This window comes from Rhinolophus ferrumequinum, chromosome 14, assembly GCF_004115265.2.
Source record: "Rhinolophus ferrumequinum isolate MPI-CBG mRhiFer1 chromosome 14, mRhiFer1_v1.p, whole genome shotgun sequence".
NCBI lineage: Eukaryota > Metazoa > Chordata > Mammalia > Chiroptera > Rhinolophidae > Rhinolophus > Rhinolophus ferrumequinum.
This window is the reverse complement of record NC_046297.1, coordinates 5,246,437-5,265,511: the sequence shown is the minus strand read 5'-3', so window position 1 is coordinate 5,265,511 and position 19,075 is coordinate 5,246,437. Positions and strand designations below refer to the sequence as shown.

General features: G+C 46.9%; 1 long non-coding RNA gene across 1 annotated transcript; it reads right to left on the bottom strand.

The window, feature by feature from the left end:
- Positions 1 to 516: 516 nt before the first annotated feature.
- Positions 517 to 17,975, bottom strand: LOC117034019 (uncharacterized). The gene is made up of 4 exons (XR_004424998.1): positions 17,797 to 17,975; positions 16,836 to 16,940; positions 7,758 to 7,879; positions 517 to 1,340 (listed from the first exon to the last, which is right to left on the bottom strand). It is a non-coding gene; the product is annotated as an uncharacterized LOC117034019 (long non-coding RNA).
- Between the last annotated feature and the right edge of the window lie 1,100 nt (positions 17,976 to 19,075).

Sequence of the window (19,075 nt, the reverse complement as noted above, 5' to 3'; positions counted from 1 at the left end):
TCTGCTAACTCTGTTCTCCAGCATCTACTATCCTGGCTCCCCGCACCCCGCTGTCCCCCAGAACTCACAACCCCAGTAGATCCCATTAATGAAGACATGGCTCGCTGTCCCTGGTTGTCTGGAAACAATAAGGTCACATGTAATTCCCACTTGTGCCTGGTTTTATCTTCAGTGGAGGAATAACCCAGGCTGCCTCCCATGTTAGCATCCCTCTGAGGCCATAAAAGACATGACTCAAAGCCAAAGTCACACTTTCCCACAGGGGCCAAAATTGCCATATTTCTCAGAAAGCTGGATATCTTTATCCAGCACTGATTTGAAATGGTCCAAAAAAGAAAAATTTTAAAGTATGATCAGAAAAGTAAAAATAAAAACACTCCGTGTCCTTTACTTGGTAACTTAGTACTTCTTGGGAAAAGATACATTTGGTGGGGAAAATATCTCTGGGCCTCAGGAGACAGCAGCATGAAAGGAATACATTTTTATTATCAGAGATTTTAGAAGCAATGGGTGATAACGGTGAAACGCATCAGGACTGCCGAGCCCTGCCCGTGACTACACAGCGAAAAAGCATCAAGGCTAGAGAGCCTGAGTTTGGGAATCAAGTCGATTTGGGGATCATGTTCTTAGTACGGGTTGTTAACCGGGCTCCCCGACACACTAACTGCATGACTTGGGGTGAATAACTTAATTACACCTGTTTCTCCCTTGGTGTATGGGGCTAATTCTCTCTCTTCCAGAGGGCTGCAGTGAATTCAAAGCACAGCTTCATATTGTCTGTTAGGGTGGCACACGTGTGCAAGTGCCTATTATGGGAGGGGATGGACGGTTGTATAAGAAATGGGGACCCCTCGATGTGCACGCAACCCAGTGGAGAGAAATGCAAACGTCCAATTATTATAAAATGCAGTACGCCCCTAAGTGAGGTGGAACGGACCGCCTGGCAGTACAGAGCCATCTCGGGGTGGGGGAGGGACACAGACGTGGGGCCTGACCCAGCGCCTCCGCTCTCCATCATACATCCTGCAGGGGGCGATCCTTGAGCAAGGACAGGACATGATGGTCAGATGGGCTCCCAACTCTGCGTACGATGGGACAAGATGCCAAATACAGTTGGTCACTTGCCGTGACCCATTGGGCCCACTGAAACCTGTGCGATCTGTGTCCTTTTCACAATTTGGAAGTCTGTCATGAAATAGATCCTTCTTCAAAGGACTTTGATCACTTCTTTTTATCTTCTTAAGGACGTTTGAGTCCACCCCACCTCACCTCGCCGTTCAACAGGACAGACTCTCCCATCAGGATCTTCCCGTGAGGATGGAAATGCCCAAATCGATTTCCTGGAGAAGAAACAAAAATGGCTTATTTTTCTCCCCCCTAAAATTGCCCGATAATACAATTTCTGAGAGTAGAAACAAGTCCTAAGAGCTCAGATGGAAGGCTCATTTAAAGGGTTGTTTTCATCTGCACCAGGGAAAGCCTGGAGAAGAAACTCCACTGGGCCCGGGAGGACAGACTTTATATACCGGAATTCTTCCTCATTTCTAACAGTTACAATTCTTTTGCAAAGTGCTGGTTGTATCTCAAGTCTAGGGGGTTGGCAAGGTGCTTTACACAGAAAACTGAGCAAGCTGGCATCTCAGACAGAGGCTGGCATGACATCTGCAGACAGCCCGGCGATGGGTGAGGTACGGCTAGGTGCCAAAGCCACTTGGAGAGGCCCAGAGCCCTGTTAAGCTGTCTGGAGCTTCAATCTAAAAAGAATCCTAAAATTTGACTGGAACACATCTGAAAATACAGCTTATTGTAACTCAGACCACGCCCCGCCCCGCCCAGCCCCCCCCTCCAGGTCTCCGTAGAGAACAGGTTCCGTAGAGAACAGGTCGAATGTAAACTGGTTCCTTTGCCACAAAAAGAGACAAGGTTCTGTAGAGAATTAAAAACAGGTCCCCCAACCCCCACTAAAGTGTTGAACAGAAGTCAGACTGTCTGCTTGAAGGGAGGCCAAATTTCTATCCTGCCCCTGGTCCTCACTTCCACCCCAGCCAGGTGACCCAGGAAATACAGATAACTATCACCGAGTCTCAGGATAGAGAGGCTGAGGGCACCATCAGTCTGATAACCAGCAGTGATCATGACAGTGGGCGGGGCCCAGGGACCGGAAACCAGGGTCCAGGGCAGCCTGAGCCTGGCAGCCGGCAGGCTGCACGTGGGAGGGTGATCAGGGCTCGAGTTTAGGGACCCGGCAAGGCTGGTCTCAGTCAGAAGGGGTGATGGCAGTGGCAGCTCCAGAATTTCCATTTAGGGAGGGCTTAGAGGCAGCAATTTGTTTGGAAGAGGACAAAAAAAGCTGAAGTGTGATGCGCCCTACATAAAACTGAGAGAATGTCAGGTATCTCTCTCAAAAACTAAAAGCTAAGGAGATTTGGGAGGGTAGCTAAAGTCTCTGCAAAACACGCTGCCAGCCCCCCACCCCAGACACTGTAGAATCCGGAAGTTTCCTGCATTCCAAATTCTCAAAGATCACTGATCTAAGGTCCCAGCAGAATGGCGGGTTTAGAAACCAGGACCCACAGTGGGGACAGGCTCAGGCTTCAAGCCAGCCACCGATGTCCTGTCCCAGCAGACAGGAGGCAGAGGACAGGGAGGGCTTGCTGCAATCCCCATACCAGGCGGCCGCCCCGCCGTCAACAGAGGGACATGCATCCTTGGTTAAAAAGGTGAGGACAGACGTCTGGACGTGAAGGTCTGACCCATGGGGAGGGAGCCCTGGAGTCTGCTTAATTGTTTCCTGCCTCGGCCCAGATTGGTCTGGAAGGAGGCAGGGCTGAGTTGCAGGTGAGAGATCTGTGTGGCCAGCTGTGACAGAGCTGAGAGGCTGAGTCCAGGGGAAATGTGATGGGAGGTGGGGTGGGGGTGGGGAGGCTCTGCCAAAACAAATTCTCCAATGTTCTAGGGAAGGAGACGGGTCACTCAACGTGGGGAAGGAACTTCCTCCCCTCTTTCTTTCTTCTCCTTCCTCTCTCTTCCCTCAGAGGCAACAGCTAAAGGCAGGATGAGCTGTCTCAAGGAAGAAGAAACAAAAACAGCTTTTAAATTACTGGAGGTCATGTCCTGTTTGAAACAACAACAAGAAAATAGAGCAGAGTGCTACCTCCCCTGCAGAGACCACGCAGCCATGACCTCTGGCCAAAGGGATTACGTAAGCACGTTACTAGAGTATGTGAGCACGTTAGTAGATGACGTGAGCATGTTCATAAGGTCTTCGCAGCCTGGGGCAAAGGCGCGAACCCACAAATCTCTGTTCCTCACTCTTGTAAAGAAACTGCTAACCACTGCCCTGTCAGCCCCTAAAGCGCACGTTCCTTTTACTGCAGAAGTTTCCTGCCCCTGACAGCCAAGCACCGATGCAATAATCCCCGAGGCGGTGTCGGGGGTTCTTTTGTCCTCGGCCCATGTTCCTACACGTTGGCCTGGAGCACAAAGAGGGGACCCCCAAGGACAATAAAACGGAGTGACTGATGGTTCCTCAGCTCCCCTTCTCCAACTCAAATCATTTACGATTGCCTACTAACCTAAGACATAGTCACCGCTTTTTCATTTTCTGATGAGACATACTCTTCAGAGTGTAAATCTTGTAAAGCTGGCCTTTCCATCCAGTCTTCAATCCGGTGGCAAATATTTGTTAAACCTCCCTGGTCTCCAGAGGGAGGCAGAGCATGCTGGTGACATACTTAAATGCAGCAACAAGCCCCCCGGAGAAACTTAAACACACAGAGGTGAGATTGACTTCCAGAGACAAAAGATAAAGTCGGTACCTAGAAAATAGGCCTAGTCATCTAACAGAGTCAGAATAGCTCTCTGGATATGTCAATCATTTCCAATGTTGGGCGGGGACGCAGCAGGCTGGCCAACCAGCTCAGGACTGTGGCGAGGCTCGACTGGCTCCTGTGTCCCCATGGCGTGCGGACCCCCATAGGGGACTCGGTGCATCGGACAGACTGGAGCCCAAGGCATGAAACATGCAGTTGCTCTAATTCACCGGGCCTGTCTGAGGCTGCTCGGGATACTCCTGGAGGCCTGCGCAGGAAGAGTGCACCAGCGGGGGGTCCAGAGTGCCGTCTAGTGCCCTCGGCAGTTCTGGTTCTTATAAACTGACTTGGCTACTTAATTCACAAATCATCTTGGTTCCTGTAAGTCTGCCCCTGAAAGGCTGGGTCTGCTGACAAATGCAGTGCCTGTGGTAAACTCAGTCAACACAAACTGAGTGAACAAATGACTACCATTAGGCTTCTGCACCTGCAAGAAGGAAGGTTGCACCTGGAGCCATGGGACATCCCTGCGGGCAAGGGCTCTCGGTGAGCGGCAGGAGAGCTAGCCTGCCCGTCTTTCGCATCCACCACCCATGATCGTGGCTCCCTGGTCAAACACGCAACTCACATATTTCTAACTCAGACCGACACCAGGAAAGCCAGCTCTTCAACCAGGGGGAAACGTGCGTGCTTCAGAGAATAATACAAAGCAACGAATAACCGCTCAATTGCACGGTTCATGGGCAGGACTGAAGGAATGTCCGAGAAGGGCTTCGTGGAAGGGATGAGCTTGAGTTGGCTTTGTAGATTGACACGGATGGAGAATCGGTCCACGGCACCTGGACGGGGATGCAAATGTGTGGGACCCAGGAGGAAGTGGGAACGCTTAGAACAGACGGTTTCGGTTTGAAAGTGCTGGATGCGAAGGTGGGGACGCAAGGACTAACCAGACCTTGCGGTGTCTTACACACCAGGCTGCTGCAGGCTCATGAAGCAGAAACAGGCCTAAGAATACTGACCTGGTGACAGTGCAGAGGCTGGCGCACAGAGGGCAAGGACCAAAAGTGAGAGAACAATTACTGTGTCAGTACAGGAGCCTGGTGACAAGGGCTGCGGAGTCTATTTTCAGCACATTGTTCCTCCCTTCATCTCGCCATGTTCTCTCCTGTGCTGACCTCGGTCATCTCTGCCCACTCTTGTTGACTGGCTTCTGCTGTACACATGTGAGACCTCACTGAACTGTCCTAGCAAACGTGAGGTGCATGCTCTTGTCCCCAATGGTGAGGTGAAGAACAAAGCGGCCACGTGCAAGGTAGTTAAGTGACTTGCCCAAGGTCATGCAGCTGATTAGAGGCTCGCCCTGAATTCCAACTCAGCCCTGCCTGAGCTGAAGCCCAACAACCCTCTGTGTGTGTGTGTGTGAACAGTTTTCCTGTTATATGGGGAAATCAGGAAATATGGTTTCTTAGCAGAACCTTTAAAAGTCAAGTTCTATTTTTAGCACCTAGGTTTTTGTGTGTGTGTGTGTTTTTTTTTTTAATGCTTTTATGTCACCCTCACATTTAGTCCAGGAAGAATTTACTCTCAGCCAGCATTAATTATGCATTAGGTAAGTCAAATTCTCGAATATCGTCCATGCTCAATCATATGAACAGGGTCAGCATTAATTAACAGAGCAAATCAGATGGGATTAGTGGCTTAAAACCACATAAAAATCTATTGTTCCCTTGCAGGAATGCAGTCCAGGACTAAGCAGTGTACGGTGGTGATGGTGGCATCACAGGATCAAGACCCCACACTTCTATCTTTCACCTCCACCGTTCTAAGCACAGGAACTTCCATCTTCAAGGTCGCCTCAAGGTCCAATATGGTGCTGAAGCTCTAGCCACCAAGTCCAGCACCCAGGCAGGCATCGGAGGAAGTGGGGATGGACAAGGAAAAATGCCCTATCATGAGGTGCATTTTCCAGAGGTCCCTCCCCACAAATTCCATGTGGAACTAACTGGCCATTCTCAGCCACAAGGGGAGCTGAGGCTGCGGGTTATTCTAGGCAGCAATGAGCTATGCTAAAAATCTGTCACGTGGGAAGAAAGCGAGAAGAGATACTCAGTAGGCAACTGACAGTCTGTGCCACTCAGATAACCTGAATCAGCAAGGAATCCAACAATTAAGTTAAATGCAGACAGTAGGCTAGGATCCATTTGCATGTGAATAATGGAAATTGGAGCCTCTTACAGCACTTTTCTGCAGGCCACAGAAGGAAAAGAGTTGAAAACCTACTTGAAGGGCTTCAGGAGTTTGTTTTTAAATTCTTTTTTTTTTTTTTAATGATCCTTTGGTATTTAAATGAAAGAATTTGCTCCTGTCCAGTAAGCTTAATTTCCTGAGACCTGTCAAAATTTTCTCTTATTCTATTTCCAATGTAAGGGCTTAGACTAATGAGGGCGGGATAGGAAGTGTGAGAAATACAGCTGGAGGGGTTGGTTGATGCTGAGTCTAGGGAGTTAAACAGTGAAATGATGCCAGGATGACACAAACACTCCCCAACCTGAAGCTCTGCCCTGAGACCTCAGCCTAAGCACAGAACTAAGTTTTATCTTGAGATTTTCAAGGTGAAAATCGTATCATATTTTTAAAGCCAACCCCAAAGAGGATTATCTTGCTTCCTTAGAGCCACCAGAAATGGCCTCTTCTTGGTCAAGTGGCCTCCTCTGTACCCTTTGTTTCATTCCTCAATGGCCCAGTGTGGTTTCGGATTAAGGCAGCCTCGGAAACTCTTCAAGAAGATCAGAGTTCAGCCATCCTCCAAGCAATTCTGACTTAGAGAACTCACGAGAAAAGAAAAGGACCAGCTACCTCCACGATTTCCCAGACTTGGCCAATGTCAATTTAAAGTAAATACCTGAAAACAGCCTCTCAACCGTTATTCCACATGTTCTGATTATGCCAGAAAGAAAACACTGCAGAATTTCAAAGGCCTACCATTTTTGATACTTTCCATAATAACATAAGACCATTTTTCCACCTTACACTAACTCCAGACAACCGTTGTCAGGCAGTACTGAGTTGAGGTGAACAGTTCCAGCTCCCTTCTAAGGAAAATAGTGGCCTATTTTTAGAGCCCAGGGGTTTCAGTGTTTCACCATTATGGGAACAAACATCATTATCATTCCTTCTATTTCAATGAGCACAGCTGTCTGGGTAGGGATGTAAACATCCCCCAGAGTGTTGTGAATCTAAATGCAACAATGTCAGACTGCTGTGTGAGAACCAGGAAACGGAGCTGAGGACGCATTGCCGCGGAACTCATATAGTCTCATGATCTAATCTAAATGGAGTAAAGCCTACAAGGTATGCTATATACGTGGCCTCTTAGAAATTAGCCCTGATGTCAATCCATGCTTCTCATAGAAATGCAAAACTCCTGATGGAAGTCTATCAACCTTATTTTTCATTCTCTATAATTTTATGATGTTTTGACATCTTGGGGGTAGGGGGTCTAGCTGGCCAGGGCTAGCTCACTCCTAAGAGAATAACTTACTTGTGGACACACCTTTCATATTCAAACCAACCAATCCTTAGTCCATACCCCTCAACCACTCCTTTCTCTAACTTTCACACATCAAGTCCGTATTTTCCCTGCTTAAGCCAATCCAGGCCCATGTACCAGACAAACAGGGACAGCCCCTATGCCCCGAAGCCCACAAGGATCATTCAATCCAGCCAGTTATAAGCTGTTTCCCTGTCCTGCCTTGTGTTTCCTGCAGAAAACACAATAAAGGCTCTGGCCTATGTTTCCCTGTCACTCCTTTCTTTCTCCTGACCAACACTGGTGCTTCCCCAGGTGGCCCTGCATGGCAGGGTGTGCCCCCTTATCTTAGGAAATCTAAGGAATAAAAATCTTCTTCCAATGGCATTAGCCTCCCTGAGCTGTCACTCACTCACCTCTATAAGAAAACCCGCAGGTACCATCATTGCTTCAGAAATGGTACTAAATGTGCCAGTTCTCTCTACGTTCATCGCCTAGTCTTCTGGCCCGTCTGTGTGCAGTTGAGTACATATGACATCTGCCAAGAGAAAAACATTTTCGCAGCTGTGTAAGAGTGCCAGAAAAACTCATCTCACAAGGATCCAATACAGTTGTGCCCCAACTTTTCTCCTCTGCTAAGAACAGAGGGGGGAGTCCTAAGCAGGATAAAGGGTGCAGACTCAGACCCCCTTAACCCTCCGCCTAGACCACTGTGGCCTGCCAGTAACCATCTGTGGAGGGTGGGCCACGTCTGGTCAACAGATGTGTCTTATTTGGCCATCACATTATGTTTAACTACACTTAAGCCAACATTTTAAAATCATGAAATTTCACACAAAAATCCAGATTTCCAGCTTCTTTTAAAACTTGAAAACTTCGGTGGTGCCAGCCTATTTTCCCACATGGCAGCCACCAACTAGAGCTAAGGAGGAGGGTGCCCCTTAGCTGGGCGTGTCCTCTCCAGCCTGCCACAGGATCCCCCATACCCGTTTGGTTCAGGACACTGAGGCCATGTGCCCTGTTAACCTTGTGCTCGCTCAGTTGGCTGTCTTATGCTAGAGGTGTTTTCTGCACGTGCACACACACACACACACACACACACCCATGGTGAAGAGCCAGGGGCTCTGGAACCAGACATAATCTGGGTCCACACCCTGGGCCTCACACTTTTGTCACAGGTTTGACCTCCCGCAGTTTTGCTCGTCAACCTGCATCTTGACAACCTCACCATTAAAAAGAGGGATAATAATGGCACCTACCTTGTGGGGTGGTTGTGAGGATCAAAGATTTAAAAGCACTTAGAATCGTGTCTAAGTGGCAGAAAGTAAGAGTTCAATTAATGCTGGCTTTAAAAAGCCCACATTTATTCTAAATTGGGTTGGAGGAGGACTGACAGGACCACGTGGTCAAAAAAGAACTGAGAAAATGTTTCTTTGTAGAACGAAGAAAACTCACTCCCACCAGCCAGCTTCGTAAGAAAACTCACTCCCACCAGCCAGCTTCGTTCGTTCACTGCCTGTGTGGGCACCAGCGGCGGTGCTGTATAATGGAGCCCAGCTCCAGGCTTTCTCGTCCCTGGTCCAACATGAGAACTCTCCCCAGAATAATCTTCCTAGAGCAAATCTCTACTCATTTCCCTCAAAAGCTTAAATAGGGCCCGCCTCCTTAGCCTGACATCAAGATTTTTTTTTAAATCATAAAAAAGTAAATATAATTACTACCTTTTAAAGTTTTTCAAAATACAATATACAATGACATGAGATATCATATTGCCCATTAAAATAACGGGCTAGACCTTTTAACCATCAATTTTATAGCTAACATTTATTCAACACCATGTGCTGAATAATATGTTAAGTGATTTATCATCACCTCAATTTGTCCTCATGTCATTCCATTTACATTTGAGAAACTGAGTTCAGCAAAATTAAGTTACTTGTTTCAAGCCTCTCAGATAAGAAACGGTAGCGGTCAGGCCCATCCAGACCCCTCAGATTCCACAGCTCCAACTGGGATTAGCCGGTATGTGGTCTCCTCACCACCCTCCTGCAGAGGGCGCTAGGAGAAACCGACACGTGTTGTCCGTGGAAGAGTAAAAGGCACAATCTTGCTAGAAAGCAATTGTGCAATGTATATCATGGGCTTTAAAAATGGTCACATTCTTTGCAAGGACTATCTCTACGAATATAGGCTGAGGCAGTAAGTTAAGACTTATCCCAAAATTTATGAACAGGATGTTCACAGCGTCATTACGTTTTATAGAGAGAAGGTGGAAACAGCTAGGCATCAAAGAAGGGAAATGGTTACATAAATTATAGTGTTTCGGTTTAAAACGGTTTTCAGTGACTTCAATGACACAGCAAAATATTAAATTAAAAAAGCATACTATGAAAGTACGTTTCGTAATTAAGTGAAAGCATATTTCACATAATTCTGTTTTGCAAATGTAAAAAAAAAATTATTGACATACAAATGCATAAAGAAAGGTCTGGGAGGTAAATCACACAGTTGTTACTTATGGTGAGATTATAAGTCTTTTTGAAAATGTTTCTGCTTTCCATATTTGTTAGGATGAATATATTACGTTCATAGTCCCAAAAATAAATTTTCTTACATGAGATTCATTCTTCAAAAGCCTGGTTTCTACTCAACTTTCTGGAATGCACCTACTGCCTCAAAAACACCTTTATTGAAAAGGAATATTCTCATATTTTTAGACTATATAGAATATATAAGTCCATGTTAAGCAATATGAATGTAAATAATGTAATACAGTAAATTTAACTCACGTGGAGCCCCCCCAAATTAAAATGTGATCATTATTAGAACTAAAACTGGAAACTGTTGTATTTGCAGCAAACGTCTGTTTATCTTGAGTCCAACCTACTGGAAAACTAAGATAAACATAATTATTCCGTGCTGTACAATCGAAGGATAATTACTGCTCGTAATGGTGACTCTAAGGCATTGCAAGACCCTGAAATGCCTTCCAAGCCACCAAAGAAAGATTGCATTACATTCAGAATAGTTTCGTTGTTAAGACTGCTTGATTGTGCTGAATTCTGAAAATTGGCTAACCTACATTTGGCAGGTATAGTTACTTTCAGTAAGCTAAAACTGTCTATTAATCAGAATCCCTATTCCCTGATGCTTTGGAATAAACTGGAGAGCACGAAAAACTCATCGGAATTTGTTGAGAAAGTGGCAGTATGAAATGCCTCTGGGCTTTTTACTTTAATTTACCCTCTTGACGTGGGGGGCTGGGAGTTACAAAAACAGAGAATTTACGGGACTGGTAAAAAGAGCAAGAAATCCTGCCGGCGGCTGGAGAGAACCTGGGAATGGCGCTGTTTAAAGATAATATGATGTGGGGACTGTCAAGTTCTATTAGCAAAGGCATGTGAACGGGCGCTTCAGCACAACTGCTAAAAAGAGGTCAGAAGGCAGAAGAATTTTGGCAAGTGTGGAGCTGTTTCCGGCTATGGGAACCACATGGTGCTCTGGGCAGGGGATCTTGGGGGCAGGAACTATTCTTTTCAGTGTTCCCTGGGGGAAACGCCATGCGCTCCATCCTGAGAAACGACAACAGGGCCACAGGGCTTCGGGATTGGGGTCACCTCCCTGAGCATGCTGTCCTTCTGAGAAGCTTCTCTAGGTTTCCTGAAATCACATGGTTGCTGCGAAGGATCAGACGGGGAGTAAAGGACACAGAGAAGCTGCAGGTCAGTGAGCAGCAGAGGTGGTTACCACGGCCTAGGGTCCAAGAGCCACAGAGAGAATGGCAGGATAGCCAGCACCACAGCTGCCTTGTGGATTTCTAGATCTACCCCTGAGCACACCTGGAGTGGTTAGGGCAGTACTTGTCACCAGAAATAATTACTGTTGTCCCAGGAAATCCCTAAATGCAGTGGGTCCGTCTAGAGCTGGACTGTCCAATATGGCAGCCACCAGCCACATGTGGCTATTTAAAGTAATTAAAATAAGGTACAATGAAGTTCAGTTCCTCGGTCACCCTAGCCACATTTCAAGTGCTCAAGAGCCACCTGTGACCAATGGCTACTGTACCAGACTGTGCAAATACAGGACATTTCCATCAGCACAGAAGGTTCTGTTGGACTTATACTGAAGCCAGCACTGATACATATACATGAAGCAGAGTACACGTGTCTTATAGATTTGTAAGACAAGATACAACAACTCAAAGCATGTGTGTGCCTGCACCTGGCTGCTTTGAGCCGAGCCCCTGGACCTCCAGGCGTACCTGTGCGTCCTCCTCTGGCTGGGAGCGCTTCCCCAGGAGAGTGTGAGAAGCACTGGCAGTGGTCAGCATCTAGAACATTACATCAGGTATCCCTTACACACTGCACAGTGGTTTCATGAACCAGACGAGACGTGAGATTTGGAGGTAAGACTGTTCTGTTGGGGCCCATCCTGCTTCCAAGCTTCTCCTTGTCCATAGGTAATAATTAGCACTTCCCAGAGGCGGAAAAGTCAGTTTGACATTTTTTTTCCACCCTAGGTCTTCAAGACCAGGCTATCCCCTCCCCCCTAACCACCATCCTTTGGCTGAGCAAAGCCCCTGGTGGAGAATCCCAGGCAGCAGACCCAGTCCATTCTGCTTAAGGGCAGGTCAGCTCTGCTCAGAAAGGGGCAAATGTTTGTGACTCAAGGTTTCTTTCCCGAGTAATTTTAGCATTTATTAGTCATTGTGCATTCTAGAATACTCAGTGTCTCTAAGGACCTCCTGTTTCCTGTGGCCATCATTCACCCCCAACCCCACCTTGGTGAGGTTCATGCAGCTCGAGAAGAATGCTCTCTAACCCAACAATTGACTATATCTGAAGCACAATAAGTCAATCTTTAAAAAAAAAAAAAATGGGGCTGAAAGTCAAACCTTGTAAAATAATTCAGACATTTTAGTGTTGTTCTGATTACATACAATTCCCACAAGAAGGGAAGTACCTTTAAAATAAGGACTATTCAATACTAGTACAGGATTTCCTCTTGTTGTTGATAATTTCCTCCTCACAGAAGACACAACGCGATCCAAACCAGATTCAAAGGAGGTGGCCAGAGACAACGCGGCATCTACGTTCTGCGGGGAGCATTGTTCAATCTAATTGATGTTTTCCTTGCAAGGCAATAGAATGAGTGGAACTATTTTTATCCAGAACAGAATAAGCTCCCCTCAACTTAGGACTCCCTTACCCCCTACTAGTTTTATATATAGTCAGAATCACAACATGTACCTTCCCAAAGTCCACATTTCCACGGCAGAAGTTTATCAACAATAGACAAATGTAAATGCCAAACTATGTTCTCACTCAGCAGGCAAACGTTTATCAGCCACACAGTTTTGAATTGTGGAAATTCTGGTCCCACCATTACCTTTTCCACGACTCTCTCTTCTCAGTAGGTGTGGTGTCTAGAAAAGGGTCCTCAACCTTCACGGAATTAAATGCCTTTCTCTTTGCTACGACAACAACACATATCTACTAGTCACTTTAAGTTACCTGTAGAGGCTGATGCCTTCCAAGACACATGGCGGAGTTTCTACACAGACCGTAAACCTTGTGTATACAATGGCAGTAAATCAGTAAGCACGTTTTGGCAGAACATTTTTCCAATTTCCTCCCTTCAGTCAGAGAGGCACAATTCAACCTTCACAATTTGGCCTGACTTTCTTCTAGAAATAAACTAAGGTTAGCCTTTTGTCCAACGACGTAAATGCACCTAATGAAGAAGGTGGTTACAACTTTACATTGAATTAGACAAGAGCTACGATCACAAAAAACAACACTGCATAGGAGAGGGAAAAGGTAATGAAACAGTGACGGGGAACCTACAAGAGCTCATCATCACATGGATATTTTTAGAATTTTAACGTGAGAACTTCATAAAGTCTGGTTGTCCTTGGTTTTCCTCAGTTCCTTCTTCCCCTGAGTTCTTCTAGGAAGTCACCTGAGTAACTCCCACCACAGCTACCTTCCCCCAGAACAGCACAGACCCGACTACAGCCTTGGGCAGAGCCAGCCAATGGACCCCCACCACACCCTGCAGCAGAAGTGACGAACAATTCTTCAAGCCTTAAATTATTTGGCCAAAATATCATGAAATACTACTTAGTGATAATTACCAAACTAGCTCCGGGCCCTCCCAGGCTCTGGAGGGTTGTAGCAAGTGGAAGATTCCATCCATCAACATCACTACACTTTTCCAGGAGATGGCGACCCAAACTCCCCAGGGCTCCCCAAATTACAGCTCTCCCATCTTCTCATTCCCCACAACATGTCTTGTCCGGGGTAGCTGTGTCATATATGCACAGGGGTAGCTCTCCCTGTGCATATGTCATTATCATCCGGGCACCCTGAGAGCTCCAGATGTTTCTTTTCAGTAAGACAGGACTTCTAATGGAAAGCCCACTCAGGGAAAAACCAGGTTTTGTAGGGCCTGGAGCTTATACAATTTGGGGGCCACTTAAAACAGTGCACAAAAATAATTTATTTTTACCGAAACACATGACCAGGTTGACACATTGTCACCGCCTTTCTAGGCTTCCAAAAGGAGCTCACACAAGTGTGTGTGTGGGGGGTGCAGCGCTCCTGAGACTCACGGTGCATCCACCTGACTTTCCCTGTGGTTCTTGCCGCCTCCTGCGCGCCTGTGTTGCAGACGCAGGGCCACCGGCCACCGCAGTGTGAACACAAACAGAAATGCTCGGTTACGGTTGTAACGCTACAGCAGCCGCGTAAGTACCGCGAGAAAAGTGCCCCTTGCTGACCACGCTCACACCCAAAGGTAAATTTCTGCATCGTTTTCCCTTGATTTGGCCCAATGTTCCTAAGTCTCTGGTAGTCTGGGGCTTTTGTGTTTGTTTGTTTGTGAGTTATGAATTCCGTTTCTTTGCTGTCCCATGTACCGAGAAAGTCTTTTTTATCTTGTGGCACTGGACATCCCTGGCCGTCCCTTCTCCCCCACCCTCCCAACCCCAAGAGGGGAGGAACGGAGTATTGTTTGGCTTGGTTTGGTTCCTAAACGCTACAAATAATAGAAGAAATGATATTGTTTGTCGTGGGTGCACCTGCTTCCCTCAGCCAGGGCGAGGTGTTTTGTTTCTTTATTCCTCTCCACCCCCACTCTCCTTTTATCTTGGCTGCGCGGGCTTTGTTGTTTGGTGGGAATTTAAGTGGCTCCTGCTTTCTTAGGGAACTTCCTCTCCCAGGGAATTCAGATTCTCCCCAGGGGCCCCCAGAGACTGTATTGTTTTATTGCCCCCACCCCTCCCCACCCCCGTTCCACGTAAACCACATACACATGCACCCAAACACACAAGATGTTTTTTTAAAGGAGCAAAAGAAATGCAACCCTGAGAGGGATTCCAGCAGATATGGGCACTAATGTGTGTGTGTGTGTGTGTGTGTGTGTGTGTGTGATACTGAATGTGTTTTACATGTACGTGTGCATGTTACAAAGAGAGAAAGTGGAAGTCTGCATGATTTTCTATGTGCATTCTCTTTAGTCTTGAATACAATAAAAGTAAATACGATAATTTCTTCTCTAGCTTCCTTTGTTTTTCTCCAACTTATAAGAAGCCGCAGGTGATCAGCAACTGGATGCCTGCCCTCCCCCCACTCCCCACTAACACACACACACACAGACACACACACTGTCCCATGCCCTTCTTTCCCCAGGGTTAGCTTCCGCCCTTGGGGTCACTGGACAGCACCCACCACAAAGCCCACCCAAGATGGCTGGGTGCACAGTGCTGGCCATCTATTCCACTGTGCAAACCTCTGGGCCGCCAGACACGCCAGGCAGGCTTCGTCTTTGTGCCACAGCTCCTGGCAAAGGGCCTCCCACATAGGACACGCCCAGCACATGTCTGTAGCATGAAGGTTGAATGAAGTGACCTGGGACCAGTCACTTCACCGCTCTGCCTCTAAGTCTCTTCCTGATAAATAAGACCATGGATTCCTTGAATTTTTTTCTAACTCTAGTGTGATACTCTTTGTCTAAAATGGATTGGATTTGCCTCAGAAGAAGCTGCACTCAGAATCCTGCCACAGACCTGTTGCTGCTTGATGGCCAGAATCAAGGTCAAGAAGGCAGGTCCCCTCTCCATCCCAACCCCACGTTGTCTCTGCCCTATGTCAGAATGTAGGTCTGAGAACCTGGCCTCCACTGTCAGAAGTCCCTCTCTTTACATACTCAGAACAACAATTTACCTGTTAGTCACTATTAGCCTCCCACTTACCCCAGACTGTGATATCGTAGTTCCTTTAACCTTGGCACGTTTAGTCTAAACATTCTATCTGTGCTGTCCCCCTGGGAGCCCTGGGCAGATGTAGTCTGTTCCCATAATAGAACTTCTGTTCTCTCCATCCCTATGAATCTAGATGCTGTGCTCCCCCACCCTCACCCCAAAAGACGGGACTAAATTATGGCAAGATCAAAACCACTGAGACCCATTAACCAGAGAGAAGGTGGAGGAGGTGAAGATGAATTAAGAATTGAATGTTGGGAGAAGATATTTGCCAAAGATACATCCAATAAGGGGTTAATATCCAAAATATGTAAGGAACAAATACAACACACACACACACACACACACACACACACAATCTGATTTAAAAATGGGCAGAGGACCTAGGATAGACATTTCTCCAAAGGGGATATACAGATACCAATAGACATATGAAAAGGTGCTCAACATCACCAATCACCAGAGAAATGCAAATTAAAACCACAATGAGGTATCACCTCACGCCTGTCAGAATGGCCATCATCAATAAATCAACAAACAAGGACGTGGAGAATAGTGAACCCTCGTGCAATGTTGGTGGGAATGTAAATTAGTGCAGCCACAATGGAAAACAGTATGGAGGTGACTCAGAAATTAAAAACAGAACTACCCTGTGATCCAGCAATTCCACTTCTGGGTGTTTATCTGAAGAAATCCAAAACACTAATATGAAACGAAAAGACATATGCACCCCTATGTCCCCTGCAGCACTATTCACGGCGGCCAAGACATGGAAGCAACCTGGGTATGTACATCAATAGACGAATGGGTAAAAAAGATCCATACATACAAGAGAATATTATTCAGCCATAAAAAATAATGAAATATTGCCATCTGCAACAACATGGATGGACCTACAGGTTATTATGCTGAGAGAAATAAGTCAGACCGAGAAAGACAAATACCATATGATTTCACCTATATGTGGAATCTAAAACCTGAATGTCTTTAGGGAGAGGAGGGTCTTTAGCGGGGAATATAAAACAGGTGACGAGTGTTCCCTCCATCCCCAGTAAGCGCTCACAAAAAAGGAAATCGACTTGAAGAATCGTGTTTGAGTTAGGTTGTTCTTTTTTTTGAAGCTCGATTGTATAATAGTGACGAGAACATACTTAAGTAAAACATGAAATTAACTTCCCAGGTAGTTTCTAAAATAAAAGATTGGGGGCGGGGCAGGGGGATCGAGACATACCGGTTTGGATGTGTTTTGCTCTGCTGCTTCGCTGTGGTAACAGTTGGATTGGAGTCACGAATTCATTCAAGAAGCGTTTACCGGGTGCCTCCTACCCATCAGGCACTGTTTACATGACAGAAATATGGAAGTGAATGAACCAGGCAAAACAGACAGTAAACAGATCATCAATGAAGTATATATTCTGTCAGATAAAGCTAAGTATTACAGAGAAAAATAAAAGGGGGAAGGGAGGTAGGGAGGGGCAGGAGGCCTGTTGGGGTGGGAGTAGTTGAGTGTTTTAAATAAGGTTGTAAGGGAAGACCACAGGGGGAGCTTTGAGCAGAGCCCCACGTAGGTCACAGATTACAGTAGATTAGCAGTTAGCTGGGGGAAGAAGCTTCCAGGCGGGCGGGGAAACCCCGTGGCAAGGCCTGACAGTGAGAACGCACTTGACATGCTCCGGCAACGGCAATGGAGAGAGTACGTGCGGGCCATGGAGGGGTGAGTGGCAGGAAATGAGGTCCAAGAGGGTGCTTAAAGGCTCAGACATGTCATCCTTTCATTTTACGATTCAATTCCGCGTTTATGGAACCTTCCTATACCCCACAAACAAAACTATGCCCCAAGGGAGATGATATGAAAAAAAAAAATAGGAATAACTACAGAAAATTGTCAGTAATCAACTCTGTCAGGGGGAACAGCCCGTCTCTTTCTGCCTAATATGATGTGTTCAAGTCTCTTCTGCTACATCAAGCGATAGACCAACTGCCCAGGAATCAATTACGTTTTTGGACGTGGCCGTGGCCTTGAGTACACGTCAAATCCCAACACAAAGCACTTAGTGACACCTACTAACACAAGAGTAAATACGGAGGAGAAATTGTACCCCACAACTGAAGAAGCATTGCATCACCGCCTATCAACACAAAACCTGAAGCCTGCCCTCCAGCCCCAGCTCTCCAGACAGGACAGCGTTTACCTCCTTTCTCTGGGACTCGGGGGCCTGGGGAAACAGCTGTGCTGCCAAGACTTGTCAGGACCTACCCACCGCGCCAAGAGGAAGGCCCGGGGTCGTTTCCTTCCTTCTGTCTCCCCCCTCCCTGCCCCCACCCCACAGCAGAACACTGAGGCGGCACTGAGAAGCCAGCCCCGCAGCCTGTCCAGATCAAGGCCAGCGTTATATTTCAAGTTGAGGTTCAAACAGCTTGCTCTTGGCTGGGACTCCTTACTTCCTGAAATCAGACGGCGCCGTTTGGGACGTCAGTGTGCTGAGTCACCAGCTAGCTGCACACTTGCTCTTTCAGTGAAGACCACCAGGCTGAGCCCCCAACTTCCTCCAGGGTGAAGGGCACAGGAGGACCATGCCGACAGCCCCTTCGGAAGAGGTTCCTGTGACATGTCCAGGCTTAGAACAAAAAGAATGATTTAAGTGTCTCTCCCCTTGAGGTGATTTGGCGGCTTAGAAGTAATTACAAAAACCCCTGCCCGTTATCTTTACAGGGTACTCTGCTCCATACCACCTCCAGCTGCCTAATTACTGAGTTGTTTATTTTAAGTTAGGTGAGTGTTTATCCATTGAGCATATTCACAGGCCATGCATGACAAGGATATTAGAAACTTCTAGCCCTCAGGGAGCCTTTGGGATTGCAGCCCTTGGAGCTGAGACATGGCTGCTGCCCAAGGCCCAGGCTTACTGGCAGTCAGGTTTTGGTAAAGTAGTTACTAACCTAAACAAATTGGACAGTCTTGCATACACATCTAAAATTGGAGATGCTCTCGAGAACTTGAAAGGTCTAGCAACACTGGACCAAAACTCCTACGTAGAAACAACTGGCCTTCAGACAGAAGGTGCTGGAACGCGTGCTCCCTGGGTGGGCACCCACTGGCCCGTCCCATCCCAGTGCGTTCCTCCCCGTTGGTGCCTGCTCCCATGAGGATGCACCCAGACCCCCATCTAGTCCAACCGCTTCCCATGAGGAAAGCGGGTCTAGAGAATTACCAATGACTCGCCCAAGGTCACTCAATTAGGTAAAAGCTGAGTAGGAACCAGAATCCGGGTCCTCTTCTCAATACACCCTGGTTCCCCCCGGAGCTCCAGTTGTGAAAGAAATGAGGCCACATTTGAAGCAGTGTCTCAGATGACGTTGGCTCTGAAGTCCTTTTAATTATAAATCATCACCGGAAACTAATGAAAGGCATCAAAGCTGTGATACTGGTATAGACCAGAAGGGCTAGGGAAAAGAAGAACTCGGAGGTAC